Source organism: Myotis nattereri, assembly GCF_964212035.1.
Source record: "Myotis nattereri genome assembly, chromosome: 2".
NCBI classification, from domain to species: domain Eukaryota; kingdom Metazoa; phylum Chordata; class Mammalia; order Chiroptera; family Vespertilionidae; genus Myotis; species Myotis nattereri.
This window is the reverse complement of record NC_138076.1, coordinates 126,829,618-126,849,733: the sequence shown is the minus strand read 5'-3', so window position 1 is coordinate 126,849,733 and position 20,116 is coordinate 126,829,618. Positions and strand designations below refer to the sequence as shown.

General features: G+C 40.3%; 1 protein-coding gene across 4 annotated transcripts in view; it reads right to left on the bottom strand.

Annotated features, from left to right (window-relative positions):
- CEP83 (centrosomal protein 83) overlaps positions 1 to 20,116 on the bottom strand; it is a 155,049-nt gene that overhangs the window by 115,649 nt on the left and 19,284 nt on the right. The gene's annotated exons all lie outside the window — the stretch shown is intronic.

The following is a 20,116-nucleotide window of genomic DNA, read 5'->3' as shown; positions in this document are numbered from 1 at the left end:
CTTCTAGTTGTAGAACATCCACTTGGCCAGCTTTCCCGTGGTTCTGGGTGATACCTGTTTTGTCTTTTAGTTTTAATATTAATGTGGTTGTGGGGGGCAGCACATTCAGGTTTATACCTTATACTGCCATCTTGGTTCTCTCAGTAGTGGACTTTAATATCCCACTGACATCACTGGATAAATACTCTAGGCAAAAAATCAACAAACAAACAACAATCCTAAATGACTAACTAAATCAGATGGACTTAACTGACACCTTTAAAACATTTCACCCCAAAGGTACAGTATATACATTCTTCTCAAATGAACATGCAACATTTTCAAAGATAGACCATATATTGGGTCACAGGCAAAGTCTCTCCAAATTCAAGAAGACTGAAATCATATCAGGCATCTCCTCAGACCACAATGGCGTAATATTAGAAACCAACTACAATAAAAACAATGAAAATAATTCAAACACTTAGAGGATGAATAGCATGCTATTAAACAATGACTGTGTTACCAAAGATATTAAAGAAGAAATTTAAAACATCCTGGATACAAATGACAATGAAAACACCACAATCCAAAATGTATGGGACACACTGAAAGCATTCCTGAGAGTGAAGTTCATAGCATTACAGTCCTACCTAAAAAAAAAAAAAAAAAAAAAAAAAAAAAAAAAAAAAAAAAAAAGGAAGAAGAAAGAAAGAAAAACTGGTAATAAATTATCTAACTCTACAACTTAAAGAATTAGAGAGCAAAAAGAAAAGCCCAGAGTGAGCAGAAGGAAGAAGACAATAGAGATCAGAGTAAAAATAAATGACATAGAGAACAAAAAAAACAATACAAAAGATCAATGAAACCAAGCGCTGGTTCTTTAAAAGGATAAACAAGATTGATGAACCTCTAGCTAGGCTCACCAAGAAGCAAATAAAATCAGAAATGAAAGAGGTGAAATAACAACAGACCCCACAAAAACACAAAAGATTGTAAAAAAAAAAAAAATACTATGAACAACTCTACTCCAACAAACTAAACAACCTAGAGGAAATGGACATATTCCAAGAAAAATACAAACTTCCAAAACTCAATTAAGAAGAATCAAAAAATTTCAGCAGGCCGATAACTAAGGAGGAAACTGAAGCAGTCATCAAAAAGCTTCCAGCAAACAAAAACCTAGGCCATATGGCTTCACAGGAGAGTTTTACCAAACATTCCAAGAACTAAAATCCATCCTTCCAGACTATTTCAAAAATTTCAAGAGGAAGGTACACTTCCAAGCTCTTTCTATGAAGCCAGCATTACCCCAATCCCAAAACCAGATAAAGACACCACAAAGGAAGAGAATTAGAGAATTAGCAATATCCCTAATGAACATAGATGCTAAAATTCTAGGAAATTGGATCCAGCATTACATTAGAAAGATCATACGCCATGACCAAGTGGGATTTATTCCAGGGATGCAAGGCTGGTACAATATCTGCAAATCAATAAATGTGATACATTGTGGGAAACTGATATAGGGTTAAGCCTCGGACTGACCTCCTGGCAAAGTCACAAACAAGTCCTAGCTTAGAGGGCACAGTCCTCTTAGCATAATTAGGCTTGACTTTATAACACTCCCTAGATCTTATCTGGGAATCTAATGGGCTGAGGAAGTGCAGGAAGTATAACCATGGTGTAAACAAGTGAAACTCACAAGAACAAAAACAAGTGAAACTCACAAGAAAAGTGTAACTTTGGTAACCACTACCTTGTTTACCTCTCACTATAAAAAGCTTGGTGAGGCCTAAGCACAGTGGAAGTCCTTCCTCTTGAGTTGGACTCGCCGGCCTGGTCCCCCAATATTCCCAAATTATCTTGTGTCTTTTCTTTTTCATTTGTTGTGCGGCTCCTCTTCCAGACCCGAACGCTGAACCACGCAGGACGTGGAGGGAAACACTTACGACAATACATCATATAAACAAACTAAGGGATAAAAACCACATAATCATATCAATCAACGCAGAAAAGGCATTTGACAAAATCCAACACCCTTTCCTGATAAGAACTCTCAGCAAATTGGGAATAGAGGGATCATACCTCAACATAACAAAAGCCTTGTATGACAAACCTACAGCCAACTCAATGGGCAAAAACTAAAATCATTTTCCCTAAGAACAGGAACAAGACAAGGATGCCCATTTTCACCACTCCTCTTTGACATTGTACTGGAAGTGCTAGCCATAGTAATCAGACAAGAAGAAGAAATAAAAGGCATCCAAATTGGAAAAGAAGTAAAACTATCATTATTTGCAGATGACATAATATTGTGTATAGAAAACCCTAAAGACTCCATCAAAAAACTACTAGAACTAATAAATGAATTCAGCAATGTAGCAGGATACAAAATTAACACCCAAAAATCTATGGCTTTTTTATACATTAACAATGAACTCTCAGAAAGAGAAACTAAAAAGACAATCCCATTCACCATTGCAACAAAAATATTTAGATACCTAGGAATAAATTTAACCAAGGAGGTAAAGGACCTATACTCAGAAAATTACAGGACACTGATAAAAGAGATAGAGGAAGACATAAACAAATAGAAGAATATACCCTGTTCATGTATTGGTAGAATCAACATCATTAAAATGTCCATACTACCCAAAGAAATCTATGGATTCAATGCAATCCCCATTAAAATACCAATGGCATACTTCAAAGACCTAGAACAAACTCTCCAAAAATTCATCTGGAATAAAAAAAGACCCCAAATAGCTGCAGCAATCTTGGGAAAGAAGAACAAAGTTGAAGGGATCACAATACCAGATATCAAGCTATACTACAAAGCCATTGTTCTCAAAACTGCCTGGTACTGGCACCAGAACAGACATATAGAACAATGGAACAGAACACAGAGCCCAGAGTTCAACCCAAGCCATTATGCTCAATTAATATTTGACAAAGGAGGCAAGAGCATACAAAGAAGTCAAGACAGTCTCTTCAATAAATGGTGCTAGGAAAACTGGTCAGATACATGCAAAAACATGAAACTAGACCACCAATTTACACCATAAACAAAAATAAGCTCAAAATGGATAAAGGACTCAAACATAAGACAGGAAACCATAAAAAGTCTAGAAGAAGCTATAGGCAGCAAAATAGCAGACATTTGTTGTAGCAATATCTTTACCGATCCAGCTCCTAGGGCAATGGAGACTAAGGAGAAAATAAACAAATGGGACTCATCAAAATAAAAACCTCCTGCACAGCAAAGGAAACCATCAACCAAACAACAAGAAAGCCACTGCATGGGAGAACATATTTGCCAATGTTATCACCAATAAGGGTTTAATCTCCAACATTTATAGGGGACTCATACAACTTAACAAAAAGATAAACAATCCAATCAAAAAATGGGCAAAGGACCTAAATAGAAACTGTTCAAAAGAAGACATACAGAAGGCCAAGAGACACAGAAAAACACGCTCAAAGTCACTAATCATCTGAGAGATGCAAATCAAAACAACAATGGGGTACCAACTCACACCTGTCAGAATGGCTATCATCAACAAATCAACAAATGACAAGTGCTGGAGAGGATGTGGGGGAAAAGGAACACTCGTGCACTTCTGGTGGGAATGCAGACTGGTGCAGCCGCTGTGGAAAACATGTTGGCATTTCCTCAAAAAATTAAAAAAGGAACTTCCATTTGACCCAGTAATCCCACTTCTAGGAATATATCTCAAGAAAAGAGAAACACCAATCAGAAAGGATGTATGCACCCCTATCTTCACAGCAGCACAATTTACAATAGCTAAGATTTGGAAACAGCTAAGAACCTATCAGCAGATGAGTGGATTAGAAAACTGTGGTACATCTACACAATGGAATACTATGCTGCAGTAAAAAAGAAGGAATTCTTACCATTTGCAACAGCATGGATGGAACTGGAGAGCATTATACTAAGCGAAATAAGCCAGTCAGAGAAAGATAAATATCACATGATCTCACTCATTTATGGAATATAATGAGCAACATAAACTGATGAACAAAAATAGAACCAGAGTCATAGAAGCATCAAACAGACTGTCCAACCTATGAAGGCAGGCAGGTGGTGAAGGGTAAGAGATCAACCAAAGGATTTGTATGCATGCATATGAGCATAACCAATGGACACAGACAGGGTGGGGGCGGCTGAAGAGTGGTCAATGAGGGAAAAAGGAGCCTTATGTAATACTTTAAAACAATAAAGAATTTAAATTTTAAAAATGTAAAAAGTTAAAAAGAAATGGAAAAAAATGTGAGATAGCTATTTGTATGTTAGAAAGGGAAAAAAAATCTAAAATTTATCTCTGTACACTGACTACTGGTAGCTTCCTGAGCACACACTGCTGTTATCCACTTCCATGTCTTTGCTAATAATAATTTCCTGGCTTTTTCCATTCCTCTGCACTCTGCTCTAGTACATTCCTAGTCAGCCTTCAAAACTCAGCTCAGGAATGCATTACTTTCTTCATGAAGAACTTCCAGGTTTTCCCAAACATACAGGTAATTATTCTATCTTCTATCTTGTATTTTAGTATATGTAATACATTCAGTGCAACTTCCTCCAAGGCAAGGGACATGTTTTATTCATCTTTATAATCCCAGTGCCTAAAACAAACACAGGCACATATTAGCTCAAAATTATTAAATGAATACCTTTACCATTCTAACGTACTTTAGACACAACTCATTTTTGTTATCCATACTCAGTAACTGAGGCTTCCAGACTGTATTGGGCTATGCGGACCCACCAAAAGATATATATCACTTCCCAGCCTCTGTAGCCCATGAATATTACCTTCTATGGCCCCAAACAGTGACTAAATTAATGCTCTTAAAAGGAGGATTTTATCCTAGGTGGACCCTAAATACAATCATATGTATCCTTTTAAGAGAGAGGCAGAGGGTGTTTTGAGACTGAAGAGGAGGTAATGTGACCAGTAAGGTAGAAATCAGATGGATGTGGCCAAGAGCCAAGGAATGCCTGGATCCATAAGAAGCCAGAAGAAGGAAAAGATTCTACCAAGAACCTTTGGTGGGAGTGCAGCCCTGGATTTCAGACTTCTAATCTTCAAATTGAGAGAATAAACTTTTGTTATTTTAAGCCACAAGTATGTCGTAATTTGTTACAGTAGCCATACATAACTAATATACTCCCTTTCGCTCTTCAGCCTATTTTTTCATAATGAATTTTACCCAAAACCAAAATTTCTATCACAACTTACTATCACGTAACTACACCCACATGTCCTTCCTACTACTTCTTTTGACTAGTCCCAGCTCTACAGACCTACATATGACATTTTCTTTTGCACAGGAACTGTTTTTTTATACAGTGGTCTGCCCCCCAAAATGACAACTCAAAATATACTTAAAGTACAGCTGCTGATACTCATGGGAAAGCTTCCAAAACACATTCCATTAAAAAACACATACTAGGCCTTTGAACATTTCAAAACAATGCTTTAACTACTACATGCCCCCAATGTGAATGTTGTTTTTAAGAACAACATTAAAGATTCAAACCCAGATATCCTGACCCATGATTAGCCTCCCTGACTTTGCCTCCTCCATGACATTTACCATGTTTTCAATATTACATTTATATTTGTAATGATGTATCAATATAAGATTGTAAATTCCATGAGCACAGGGATTATCTCTACTAATAAAAGGGTAATATGCTACTTAGACCAGGAGACCTTCTGGACATCCTTCCGGACAAAGCCATGGTGGTGGGGTCGAGGCAGAAACAGTTAGTGGCAATCAGGCCAGGAGGGGAGGGCAGTTTGGGGAGATCAGGCGAGTGGGGGGTGCTGTTGGGGGAGATCAGGCCAGCAGGGGGGGTGCATTTGGGGGCAATCAGGACAGCAGGGGGAGCAGTTGGGGGAGATCAGGCAGGCGGGGGGGGGGGCAGTTTAGGGCAAGCAGGCCGGCAGGCAGAGTGGTTAGGGGCGATCAGGCAGGCAGGCAGGTGAGCGGTTAGGAGCCAGTGGTCCCGGATTGTGAGAGGGATGTCCGTCTGCTGGTTTAGGCCTGATCCCACATGAAGTCTGACATCCCCAGAGGGCTCCCAGATTGGAGAGGGTGCAGGCCAGGCTGAGGAACACCCACCCCATGCACGAATTTCATGCACCCGGCCACTAGTTTGTGTATTAAAAACCATTATGGGGCGGCAGAGTAGGAGGATACTGCACGGACATGCTCCCAGGAACAAGCTAAAATTACAACTGAAATGTGGAAAGGCTTCTTGAATAATCAACAGAAAACTCACAGGAGAGAACCTGGATACCCAAGGACTGAAGGTGGAGACTGCATACAGACTAGTAGGAAGGGTGGAGGCACAAAAGGGCTGGCCGGGCACCCGCAGAAGGCAACTGAAATCCTGGAGAGATATCTCAAGTGTGGGGGGGGTGCCACTGAGAATTCTGTGAACTAATCCTGAAGCTGGGCTCCCCAGCAGAGAGCACAAAATCTGAGAAGGGTACCCACATACAATCTAACTGTGAAAAGCAATGGGGTGCTGTCTGCCAGGGAGTGGCAGCTGAAAGTTCAGGCACCCTCTTGAAGGGCCAAAGCACAAAAATTCCCTTTGGAGCCACCCCACCTTGTGCTCTGGCAGAGGGAGGATGAAGTGGACTGGAGATGTAAGAGCAGAACCCAGGACTGGGGACTTGGGGGATAGAGCTCAGAAGGCAGACACCCCAGTTTCCTGGGCTGAGTCATTCCCTCACACAGTGGAGGACATCTTTCTCATGTAGACATCTGCCTTGCCCTATTGGAAAACACCTTGCCCTGAGGCCACTTGAGAGATTAAAAGCAACAATCAGCCTCCAGGCAAAACAACTGCCACACACTCTTGAAAAAACTCACCATACCTGAGGATGATTGCCTAGGGGCAAATCAAGTCAGAATCCTATTAGTCTGTAGACAGGTGATCTCTAGAGGCATTGAGTCTTTGCCTGATCCAATTAGTCAGAAACAGCCTTTAACACTATCCTGCACTAGATAGAGATTGAGAGGTGTACAGGATCTACCTAATACATAATCACAAACCCAAACAGACAACCAAAATGAGAAAATAAAGAAATAACTCCCAAATCAAAGAACCAGAAAATTCTCCAAAAGAAGAGATAAGTGAAGCAGAGATAAGAAATTTATCTGAAACAGAGTTCAGAGTAATGATGGTAAAAATGCTCAAGAGTATGAAAAAAAGATATAGTAACTATGAAAAAAGAACAGTCTGAGATAAAGAATGACATCACACAAATCAAGAACACATTGGAAGGAATACACAGCAGATTAGGAGAAACTGAAGATTGAATCAATGAATTAGAAGACAGAATTGAAAATATCACTCAATTAGAGAACCAAAAGAAAAAAAAACAATTTAAAAAAAAAACAGGAGGAGAACCAAGATGGCGGCATAAGGTACAGACCTGTGCATGCTGCCTCCCACAACAACATCTAGACTACCAACTATAAAAGAAACAGTTGTCATTCAGAACCATGGGAAAGCTGGCCCAGTGGAAGCTCTACAACTGGAAGGAAAGAAAGAGCATTGATACTGAGTAGGTTGTGCAGAGGCTCCAAGAACGGAGGTACAGAATCACACGCCAGGCTGGCTGCAACTGGATGCCTGTTTTTTTTCCATCAGAAGGGGATGTTTTCGGAGAGGCAAGTAGACACAGAGACACCATTGCCCTCGGCCCCGCCCTGGTGATTCACCAGGCGCGGAGGGGCAGATTTGCACGCCAGGCGGCTGCAACTGGATGCATGGTTTTTTTTCAACCAGAAGGGGATGCAGACTATCAAATCCACTGAGCGTGTTTGGGGCAGGATCCTAAGGTCCCAGACCCCTACGGGGAGAAGTGGGACGGCCTTGCAACAACCCAGAGAGCAAGAGTGGCTGTCTTGCAGAACTGCTCGCCTGCACTCAGGGATGCGAGTCGCAGAATCGTGGAAAGGGGAATAGATGCGGAGAAGCCATTGCCCTTGGCCCCGCCCTGGTGATTCCCAGGGACCCTGCCCTACTCAAATTACATCCCTAACCAAGCTGTGCTGGTGGCACAAAGAGAACCACTGGCGCTTCTGCAGCCCAGCCCAGCAGAATGCAGATATTTCAACTCCTCGCATACATAAGGGACACAATAAAGAAGCAGAATCAGGTTTGGAGGAAGCCGGAGCCGGACACGGCTGGGCCAGTGACATGGAACCACTATACCAGCAAATGCACAGGCAGGCCCACCAGATCCAGTCTCACATGGGACGCTGGGAGACGGCAGACAGGCAGTCTGTGCACTTGGTAGAAAACGAAATCCAAGCAGGCATACCAGATATTCAGCCACCAGGAACGCCTAGAGATTTTGTAAAGCAAGGAGCCACCCAACAAAGGACAGAATGCCAAACTTCGTGTTGCTGAGACGGCCCCCATGAGGATGGGATGACCCCGGTGAGGTTGAGGCGGCCCCGGTGAGGCTTCGACGGCCCCGGTGGGGGTGGGACGGCCCCGGTGGGGTTGAGACGCACCGGTGGGGTTGAGACGCACCGGTGAGGTTGAAACAACCCCAGTGAGGTCGTGACGGCCCCGGTGAGGTTGAGACGGCCCTGGTGAGGCTGAAACGGCCCCGGTGAGGTTGAGACGGCCCCGGTGAGGTTGAGACGGCCCCGGTGAGCCTACAATGACCCCGGTGGGGTTGAAACGGCCCCTGTGAGGCTGAAACTGCCCCCGTGAGGCTGGGACGGCCCCCATGAGGCAGTGACGGCCCCTGTGAGCTGAGATGGCCCCTGTGAGACTGAGACAGCCCCTGGGAAGCTGAGAAAAATACCATATGAACTCACTCATTTATAGATAATAAGAAACATTATAGACTGATGAACAAAAATGGATACAGAGGCAGAGCACCATTGAGCAGAATGTCAAACTACAGTGGGAACCCTAGGGAGGTTTGGGGGGAGTAGGAGATCAACCGAAGGACTTACATACATGCATATGAGAATAACTAATGGACACAAGACACTGGGGGGTGGGGGAAGCCGGGGGAATGTCAAGGGGGAGAAAAAAGGAGATACATGTAATACTCTTTGTAATACTTTAAGAAATAATAATAATAATAAAAAAAAAACAGGAGGCTAGCTTAAGGGAACTGTGGGACAATGTGAAACATAAAAATATTAGAATAGCAGGTGTGCCAGAAGAGGCAAAAAGGGAGAAAGGAATAGAGAAGGTGTTTAAAGAAATAATGATAGACAACTTCCCTAACCTGGTAAAGGAAAAAGTCACACAAGTTCAAGAGGCACAGAGAACCCCAAACAAGAAGAACCCAAACAGACCTGTGCCCAGACACATCATAATTAAAATGCCAAAAATTAAAGACAAAGAGAAAATCTTAAAGGTAACAAGAGAAAAGAAAACTGTTTCCTACAAAGCAGTTCTCATAAGGCTGACACCTGCTTTCTTATCAGAATCTCTACAGGCCAGAAGGGAATGGCATGAAGTACTCAAGGTGATGGAATGCAAGGCTCTGGGACCAAGATTACTATATCCAGCAAGGCTATCATTCAAAATAGACAGTCAAATAAAGAGCTTCCCAGACCAAAAAAAAAAAAAAAAAAAAAAAAAAAAAAAAAAAAAAAAGGCTAAAGGAGTTCATAGCCACCAAGCCAGCATTACAAGAAATGCTAAAGGGATTGTAAGGGATTGCTGAGAAGAAGAAACAGAGAGAGAAACCTAACCATACAGAATTAAAATGGCTATAAATAAGTACCTCTCAATAACTCTAAATGTAAATGGATTAAATGCTCCAATCAAAAGTCGTAGGGTAGCTGAATGGATACAAAAACATGACCCAACTATATGCTGTCTACAAGAGACCCACCTCAAAACAAAAGACACACACAGGATGACAGTGAAGGGATGGAAAAAAATTTTCCACTCAAGTGGAAAAGAAAAAAAGCTGGAGTAGCAATATTCATATCTGACAAAATAGACTTTAAAATGAAGGTCTTCACAAGAGACAACAAAAGTCACTACATAATACTAAAGGGATCGATCCAACAAGAGGATATAACCCTGGTAAACATTCATGCAACCAATATAGATGCACCTAAATGTATAAAAAAAACTTCTAGAGGACTTTAACAGAGAGATTGACAACAATACAGTCATATTAGGGGACTTTAACTCCCCTCTGACTTCCCTGGACAGATCTTCCAGAAAAAAACTTAACAAGGAAACAGAGACTTTAAAGGACACACTGGATCGGATGAATTTGGTAGACATTTATGGAACACTAGAGGCCTGGTGCACGAATTCGTGCACCAGTGGGGTTCCTCAGTCTGGCCTGTGGGATTGGGCCAAAACCAGCTCTCCAACATCCCAAGGGGTCCCAGATTGCGAAAGGGTGCAGGCCAGACTGAGGGATCCCACTGATGCACATTCAGGGAAGGGGAGGGATGCGGGAGGTTGGCCAGCTGGGGAGGGACCACAGGAAGGCTCCAGAGCGTGTCTGGCCCATCTTGCTCAGTCCTGATTGGCCGGACCCCAGCAGCAAGCTAACCTACTGGTTGGAGAGTCTGCCCCTTGGTGGTCAGTGCATGTCATAGCGAGCAGTTGAGCTGCCTTAGCATATCATTAGCATATTACGCTTTGATTGATTGAACGGCTGGCCAGACACTTAGCATATTATGCTTTTATTATATAGGATTTCACCCAATGCAGCAGAATATACATTCTTCTCAAGCTCACATGGTTCATTCACAAAAATATAGAGTTTACTCAAAAAATTAAAAATATAACTCCCATTGGGCCCAATAATCCCACTTCTAGGAATATATCCCAAGAAATCATCAGAAAGAATATATGCACCCCTATGTTCATAGCAGCACAATTTACAATAGCTAAGATTTGGAAACAAGCCTAAGTGCCCATCAGCTGATGAGTGGATTAGAAAACTGTGGTAAATCTACACAATGGAATACTACACTGCAGTAAAAAAGAAAGAACTCTTACCATTTGCAACAGTATGGATGGACCTGGCGAGCATCATGCTAAGGGAAATAAGTCAGTCAGAGAAAGATAAATACCACATAATCTCACTCATTTGTGGAATATAATGAACAACATAAATGGATAAACAAAAATAGAGCCAGAGGGGGGAAAAATACTAGAATATAATAGAAGTAATCCTGTTTTGCAGATTTTTATTATTTCCTACAACTTTTGTGATATTATACTGTTAGTATAAAACTATTATACTTAAAATCCTTCCATTCTTGAAATATTAATGTTTATTGCATATAATATTATTATATGTAAGATCATTTTTCTTGAATAATTGGTGTTTATTGCATGTAACATTATCATATTTAAAATCGGTTTTTTAGGTATTAATGTTTATTGCATGTAATAGTATTATATTTGAGATAGTTTTTCTTGAAATATTAAGGTTTATTGCATGTAACATTATACTTAAAATTGTTTTTCTTGAAATAAAAAAACTGAAAAATAAATTAAATCAATAAAAACAACATTAAAAGTCTAAAGAGAACCTACATCAGGCTTTTTCACTTATAAACAAAACATTAAAAATGAATTTCTTTAAAATCCAGAGAGAATCCTCTACTACTCACCCAAACAGCCTTTGCATGGCCATTCAGGATGTCGTGTATACAAAAAAAAATGTCACAACTTGACAACCCGCCAAACCTGAAGTGCAGCTAGGAGCCAACCCTTCAAAGCCCTGGTAAAGTGCCAGGCCTCATAATTGTGATTTAGAAAGAAAGAGGAGGGCAAGGAAAGAGGAAGGAAAAGAGATATGTATTAAAATGGTTAGCAATCAAACACTAAGCACTCTGAATTAAAATGTTATTCTATTCTCATAATTGCACTGTCTGCCTCCGCACAGCTATTCACACAAAAGAATTCTGAAAAGTAGACTATAGTAACCAGTCGACCTCAAAATAAATTATAAAAGTCTCTGAAAAGTTGATCTGAACAACAAACTCTTGCTCAAACCATACCTCAAGTTCATTGTAATGTTTCTTAGTGTAGGCTCTATTACATATAACATGGGGACTTTCCAAAAGATTTATGAATATTTAATATCTCTGTGAAAATTGTAGCGTATTCTTTGCTCACAGTCCCATATTTCTCCTGAAATAGAAAAAGCTACCACATGGATCCTAACACAAAATGAAGGTTGACTGTGTTTTAAATAAATCCTGATTTATATTTATTACCATGAGATTTGTGTCTTCGTCTGAAAAGTTAAACTTTAAAAATTTGATAAAAGTTCACCTGATTTTTTTTTTTTTTGGTTAATCCTCACTAGAGAATATTTTTTCCATTGATTTCTAGACAAAGTGGGAGGGAGAGGGACACACACATAAAAGAGACACCATAGATTGGTTGCCTACCGAATAGGCCCTAGGGCCCGTGATAGAACCTACAACTCAGGGATGTGCCCTTGAGTCGAATCAAAACTGAGACACTTCAGTCCTTGGGTCAACACTAACCTCTGAGCCACACAGGCAGGGCTCACTTGATATTTTTACTGGAGTTAACATAGCATTCTTTTTTTCATCTTTAATAATATGCCAAAAAGAAAGTATAAAATTTTCAGAGCCAGAAGAGGAAGAGAAATACAATTCATTCTCAGGGTTAATTTTAAAACTAACTAACTATATATATATACATATACACACACACACACACACACACACACACATACATATATATATATACACACACACACACACACATCATTAAGTATTTATTGAGGGGCTACTATACCATATTTACTGAATGGTCCACTTATACTAGGAGGGCTTTGAAGCAGATTCAGAAATACATAGACCACCACATCAAGCAGACTTCAGAGCAAGGAAGTGTCTGCCCATAATCAGAGTATTAAGGACATATTCTCGGGTACAGGAACTCAAGCAGTTCATAGTGGTCAGTAAAACATACATGTGAACCAACAATTGCTGACTGAACAAGAATAAAAAAGTACTATTCATGAAATATTTTTCATACTTCAAAATATTTTTACTATGTGGATATACTACTTATTAAAAATGATAAATGAATTCAGAAAGTTTTAAAACTAAAAAGCATTGTAATATGTTTATAAGTAATACGGACACAAGAGAGGAATATTTCTGCTAGAGAAGCTGTCAGGGAAGACTTCACAAAGAAGGTAAGCCAACGAAAGGGACGCAGGGAAGAAACATCAAGTACAAAGGCATGGAAGGAAAAGAACACTGCAGGTAGGGGTTGGAGTGGAGTTAGCAGATCAGCCTATAGAGGTAGGGAAGGGTCTTAAAGGCAATGTGCAGAACACTGGAGTGTATCCTGGGGTTCAGGAGAACCAATGAAAGGTTTTAAGCGTGAGGGTGAATTTGTACCTCAGAAAAATAACTAGGTTATCCAAGGTGAGGAAAATAGATTGGGGAAGTGAAAGGGGAGTGGGTGAGAGAGAAAGAGAAAAGAAGATCAAAAGTAGAGTGGTACATCTATACAATGGAATATTACACTGCTGTAAAAAAGGAGGAATTCTTATCATTTGCAACAGCATGGATGGAACTGGAGAGCATTATGCTAAGCGAAATAGGCCAGTCAGAGAAAGATAAATATCACATGATCTCACTCATTTGTGGAATATAATGAACAACATAAACTGATGAACAAAAATAGAACCAGAGTCATAGAAGCATCAAACAGACTGTCCTCTAACCTATCAGGGAAGGTGGGGGGTGAGGGGGTAAGAGATCAACAAAAGGACCTATATGCATACAAATCAGTAGGGGGGTGAGGGCATGTGCTGGGGAGTGGGAGGGGCAGGGGAGAGGTCAATGGGGGGAAAAGGAGACTCATGTAATACTTTAAACAATAAACAATAAAGAATTTAAATTTTTTAAAAAAAGTAGAGATAAAGAGATTAAAAGCCTAGAAAAGTAATGATGAAGGCCTGAATTAAAATAGTGGCAGCAGGTAGTCAACACGGAACAGTCTTGAAATGAATTTGGAGGCTGAAGTAACAGGAGTTATTAGTTTAATACTGATACCTTTATCCCTCAAAAAAAAAAAAAAAAAAAGATAGAAACCATTATAATGTTGTCACTAGTTAAAAGACCAACCGGGAAACCAGGACCGTTTTTAAAAAGGAAAATAGAATCCAGTTAAAATAGAAGAAAGGCTTTTTTAAAGATTGCAATTACTTCAAGCACTAACCCTCCATATGAATAAAGGCTCAAGCACAGGACCTTTGCAAAAGCATCTTGGTAAATACAAATACTATTAATGTAAAACACTCTAAATATCTACCTTTCTCCCACAGGAATTTTATCAGCAAAGGGGTAAACACTAAAGCTGGTTCTGTCAAGAACAAAGACATAAAATAAGTATTTTGTTCCTTAGATGTCCACCTGCTTTTACTCCTCATTCTTTCCTTCAAACAATCATTTCTACAGCACACACTCAAGAAATTTGTGGGTGGAAAGCATGTTTTTGCAAAAATATGAGACCTCAAGGAATGAGCTACTTTATTTTTTCTTTTAATGCAAGAGATACATAATATATCTTAAGATAATTGCAAAATACAACAAATCTAAAACAAAAAAAAAGGACTTAACACAAGAAAATGTAAAAATTGGTGTTGCACATGCTTACATGGAAATTCTTTTAATAGGTTACAATGACACCTTGTGGTAAGACTTTTTAAAGTATATGTTATCTTGAAAAATACTTTTTAAATTTTTTTATTGATTTTTAGAGAGAGGAAGGGAGAGAAACATTGATTTGTTGTTCCACTTATGTGGTTGATTTTTGTATGTGTCCTGAATATTTTTACAGAAGAGATATAGTAAAGCTGTTTTAGCTACTAGGAAAGAACAAAACCACAGTGTTGAGATGGTATGAACATATACAACAATCTATTTGGAAAACTAAGGGCAAAAAGAAATCACACTTTAAAAAAATGTCACAATATCAGATAGGCAAAAGCACTTTACTAACTGTAAATATAAAGTACACTATTCCCTTCACTTGAGCTAAAATTGTAAGTATTTTTAAATGATGCAAAAAGAGGCTACTTTTGTAATCTGGAGCAAAATTTATAACGTTGGCAATCCCTTTACATGGGAATACTGATGCATGGCTTATAAACTATAAAAGTAATTTGATGTCATTATTTCTTACCAATTAAACAACAGATAATGCAGATATCCCCCACTTTTCAAACGCTTGCTTTATTCCACTTTGCTTTTACGAAAACCCTACATTGTTATGTGTTTTCTCTAATGGAAAGAAATCCTAAGAGGATTTTCACTTTTACAAAAAAGGCAAAAAGTGAAAGTTTCAGCATTTGTTTTGCAGTGAGGTGAATAGTTATAGAGGCGGTGAGAATGGCACTGCCAAGCCCCTTCGCAAGGAACTACACTCAGCACCTCAGCATCAAGATGCCATAGATTTGACTGTGTGAACATCTGTGCTTTATTTGGGTTTATTTTGTACACCCATTAGCAAGATGTGTCCTAAGGTGATTGACTGCTTCTTCTCTTTACACCATTTCAGCTTTCATAGGAATGCTCTACTTTAGGATGAGGGGGAACCTATGTCACTTTAAATATTTCAAACTTGATTAATCTAATAATTAAGAGAATAACTTATAATTACCTTTCATTAGTAATTTACTATGTTTACTAAACTATATTAAATATTAGTAAACATACAGAAAAGTTAATGATGGACTTTGCACACAATCACCTTATGAATCTCTTTGAAATAATCTCTCTTACCATCTACAAAACCATGATCACCTCCTATCTCACTGACCTTTCTCACATCCCTTAACGGCTTCCTTTCTCCCTTACCATGAGAAATCTCTGGTCTGCTGCTCCATCTCTGTATGAAAAGTCAAGTTGCCTCTCTCACAGTTTCATTTATTACATCTGAATGACATTCAGATTTATACCCATGTTCCTAACCTCTCTCCCAGCTCATAACTCCTATTCTACTCACATATCTCGCCTACAAAGGAAGCTCAACATAACAAGAATTAAGCTAATTAGCATCAAATTTTCTATATGCCTCATTAAAAAAAAAATCAATTGCCACTATCCTCCCCTTATTTCTTAGCAAATAACTCACCCACAAATTCCTGTTAGTAATAAATTATTAATCCTGTTGATTCTTCATCTATCTGCCAATTTCAACCATTCCTCTCCATTTCTAGGTCATCACCTTCTAATTCAAAGTCTCAACTATTTTACACATGGTTTATTTTAACAGCGCTCTCTAGTGTCCCAGTGGTCTTTCTTCATCCTTACATAGCCTACAAATATCTACCAGGGCAATCTTTTCTGTACACTTTCCATCACAGTAATTCCTATTATAATCCTTCCTATTGTTTACTGGATCAAAACAACATTTTCTCAGCCAAACTCAAAGTCTTGCATTAGCCAAACTCCCAATACAAATTAAAACATTTCATTTTGCTGGCCCATAGGATCCCTTTGCTAGAGCCAATTAAGTTTGCTTTACAGTTCCTCATACATATACTACTTATTCTTGCCTTCACAACTTTGCTCATGTAATTATGCCAAACTGAAAAATACCTTCTTAAATTTTTTTTTTTAATTTGGAAATATAGGGGGACCAGGAGGGCAAGTCCAACTCAAGGGGAAGGACTTCCACTGCTGCCCAGGCCTCGCCAACCTTTTATTCAATCTTGGTTTGCTTTTTTTTTTTTAATTAAATCTTTATTGTTCAGATTATTACATTAGTTACCCTTTTTTCCCACCATAACTCCCCTCCACCCAGTTCCCACCCCACCCTCCGCCCTCACTCCCTACCCACTGTCCTCATCCATAGGTGCACGTTTATTGTCCAATCTCTTCCCTCACCCCACACCCCTTCCCCCCTCCAAGAATAGTCCATTCCCTTTCTATGTCCCTGATTCTATTACAATCGCCAGTTCATACTCTTCATCAGATTATTTATTCCCTTGATTTTTAGATTCACTTGTTAATAGATGTGTATTTGTTGTTCATAATTTGTATCTTTACCTTCTTCTTCTTCTTCCTCTTCTTAAAGGATACCTTTCAGCATTTCATATAATACTGGTTTGGTGGTGATGAACTCCTTTAGCTTTTTCTTGTCTGTGAAGCTCTTTATCTGGCCTTCACTTCTGAATGATAGCTTTGCTGGATAAAGTAGTCTTGGTTGTAGGTCCTTGCTATTCATCACTTTGAATATTTCTTGCCACTCCCTTTTGGCCTGCAGAGTTTCTGTTGAGAAATCAGCTGACAGTTGTATGGGTACTCCCTTGTAGGTAACTGATTTTCTTTCTCTTGCTGCTTTTAGGATTCTCTCTTTGTCTTTTGCTCTTGGCATTTTAATTATGATGTGTCTTGGTGTGGTCCTCTTTGGATTCCTTTTGTTTGGGGTTCTCTGCGCTTCCTGGACTTGTAAGTCTATTTCTTTGACCAGGTAGGGGAAGTTTTCTGTCATTATTTCTTCAAATAGGTTTTCAATATCTTGCTCTCTCTCTTCTTCTGGCACCCCTATAATTCAGATGTTGGTACGCTTGAAGCTGTCCCAGAGGCTCCTTACACTATCCTCATATTTTTGGATTCTTTTTTCATTTTGCTTTTCCGGATGGGTGTTTTTTGTTTCTTCGTATTTCAAATCTTTGACTTGATTCTTGCGATCCTCTGGTCTGTTGTTAGGAGTCTGTATGATGTTCTTTATTTCAGTCAGTGTATGCTTAATTTCTAGTTGGTCCTTTATCACAACATCGAGGGTCTCATTGGATTTCTTGAGGATCTCACTACATTTATCGGCGGTCTCACCAGTCTTTTCGAGGGCCTTATTAAGTTTATCGGCGGCTTCTAGACAGTTCTTTAAAGACCTTAAAAGTGTGGTTTTGAACTCTATATCCAGCAGTTTGCTTTCCTCCAATTCTGTCGTTTGTGTCCTGTTTCTTTGTCTCAGCATTTTTTATGCTTCGCTCTGTCGATAGAGTTCCTTTCTGTGCTAAGTGTCCCAATTACCTGAGGTAGACACTCTTGGTGCACCCCCTTGTGGGCTTTGTGCACAGTCTTGTTGTAATTAAACCTTGATTGTTGTAGTTATCACTTTGAGGAATTGACCTCCAGGCCAATTGGCTGTGAGAATCAGCTGTGTCTGCAATGGGAGAACTTCTGTGCTGGAGACACCCCTCTGGGGCTAGACTTGCTTCAATGGGGCTTTGGTGCTCACTCAATATTTTCAATTAATCCACAAATCAAGATCAGAGTCACACCTAAAACCCTACAGTCGGAACAATCATAAAAATATTTTCAGTTTATAATTACTCTAAAAGTAAACATAAAGAATAGCTTCTGCCCTTCTTTCTGCTCCATAAGTTTCTGCCTTCCCTGTGATTGCTTCCGAGTATTTATTTTATACTAGAGGCCCGGTGCACAAAATTCATGCATGGGGGGCAGGAGGGTCACTCAGCCCAGCCTGTGTCCTCTCGCAATCTGGGACCCCTTGGGGGATGTCAGGCCTAAACCAGCAGTCGGACATCCCTCTCGCAATCCGAGACGCTGCATGCACCAGTGACCATACTTTTCATACAGGTGAAAGGCATCTTGCTGTTGTACGGGCATCTACATTTTTTTGCCCTGATTATAAAAAGTAGTACATAACATGATCCTTCTGAGGCAGTAGTACCATTTTCCCCATCTTATGGGTGGAAAACCTGAAGCAGAAAGAAATAATTGGCTTTATCACACAGTTATAAGTGTCAGAATCAGGGCTGACCACAACCGGTCGTTCTGCCGTTCGGTCGATTTGCATATTAGGATATTATATAGGACTAGAGGCCCAGTGCACAAAAATATTTGTGTGCTGGGGGGGGGGGGTGGTCCCTCAGCCCGGCCTGCGCCCATTTGCAGTCCAGGACCCCTTGGGGGATGTCCATCTGTTGACTTAGGCCCACTCCCCGGGGGATCAGGCCTAAGCTTGCAGTTAGACATCCTTCTAACAACCAGGGAGTCCTCGGGGGATGACCGACTAAAGGCTTAGGCCCCCAAGGGATCGGGCCTAAACTGTTAGTTGGACATTCCTAGTGCTGCCACTTGTTGAATGAATGGTAAGCAGTTTCTCCCACTTATGAAACGAATACGGAAAGCAGGAAATTACACAGTGCTTGGAATTCCCCAACCCAAATGCCTTATAATGTGATGCTTGAGGAAAATTGGGAAGTTCAATTCAACAAGTACATTTGGAGTGGCTAATAAAGTTCTAATTTTGTTCAAAGGGCTATCCTATATAATGAAAGTGTAATATGCAAATTGTCCCCTTGACCAGGAGTTCTTCCCGGAGTTTGACCAGGGGGCAGGGCCACCCAAGGGAAGGGAGGGATGCCCCAGTCAGCAGCAGCAGGTGACGGGCTAAGGGAGGGAGGCCCCAGCAGCGGCAGGAGGCTGGGGGAAGGGAGGAGTACCTGGCCGGCTGCCACCAGCCACTAGGGACCCTACCAAGCGCATGAATTTTGTGCACTGGGCCTATAGTGAATAATATAAGCATGGAACCCTGGCTGGTTAGCTCAACTGATCAGAGCTTCAATCTGATATGCCAAGATTGAGGGTTTGATTCCCGGTCAGGGTATGTATAAGAATCAACCAATGAATGCATAAATAAGTGGAACTATTAGTGGAAAGGGGTCCTGACCCTTAGCAAGTCTGCCTTAAGCTGGCTTGCAGTGTGGTGGGTTCTTAACTTCGTGCAAGAAAGATTTCACAACACAAGTCCAGAGATTTTGAGACATTTATTAGAAGAATTAACAGGAGAGAGCCTAGGCAGGACTGCTTTGGCTCTCTAGAAAAGTTATAGGAAAGAAAGGAGTCTAGGCTGGGCTACTTTAGTTCACTGAGAAATCAGAGAAAAGCGGGCCTTAGGGACAGCACAGAATCAGCAGCCACTGCCCACTGCTCCCCTGATTGCAAGTCTTGTGGGGACCCCTCAAGTTTAGGAGTTGCACACCTGTGGGGGAAGGACAGGAGGAAAAGACATGGATGTGCTCCTAGAAGGGAGAACACACGCTGGGAC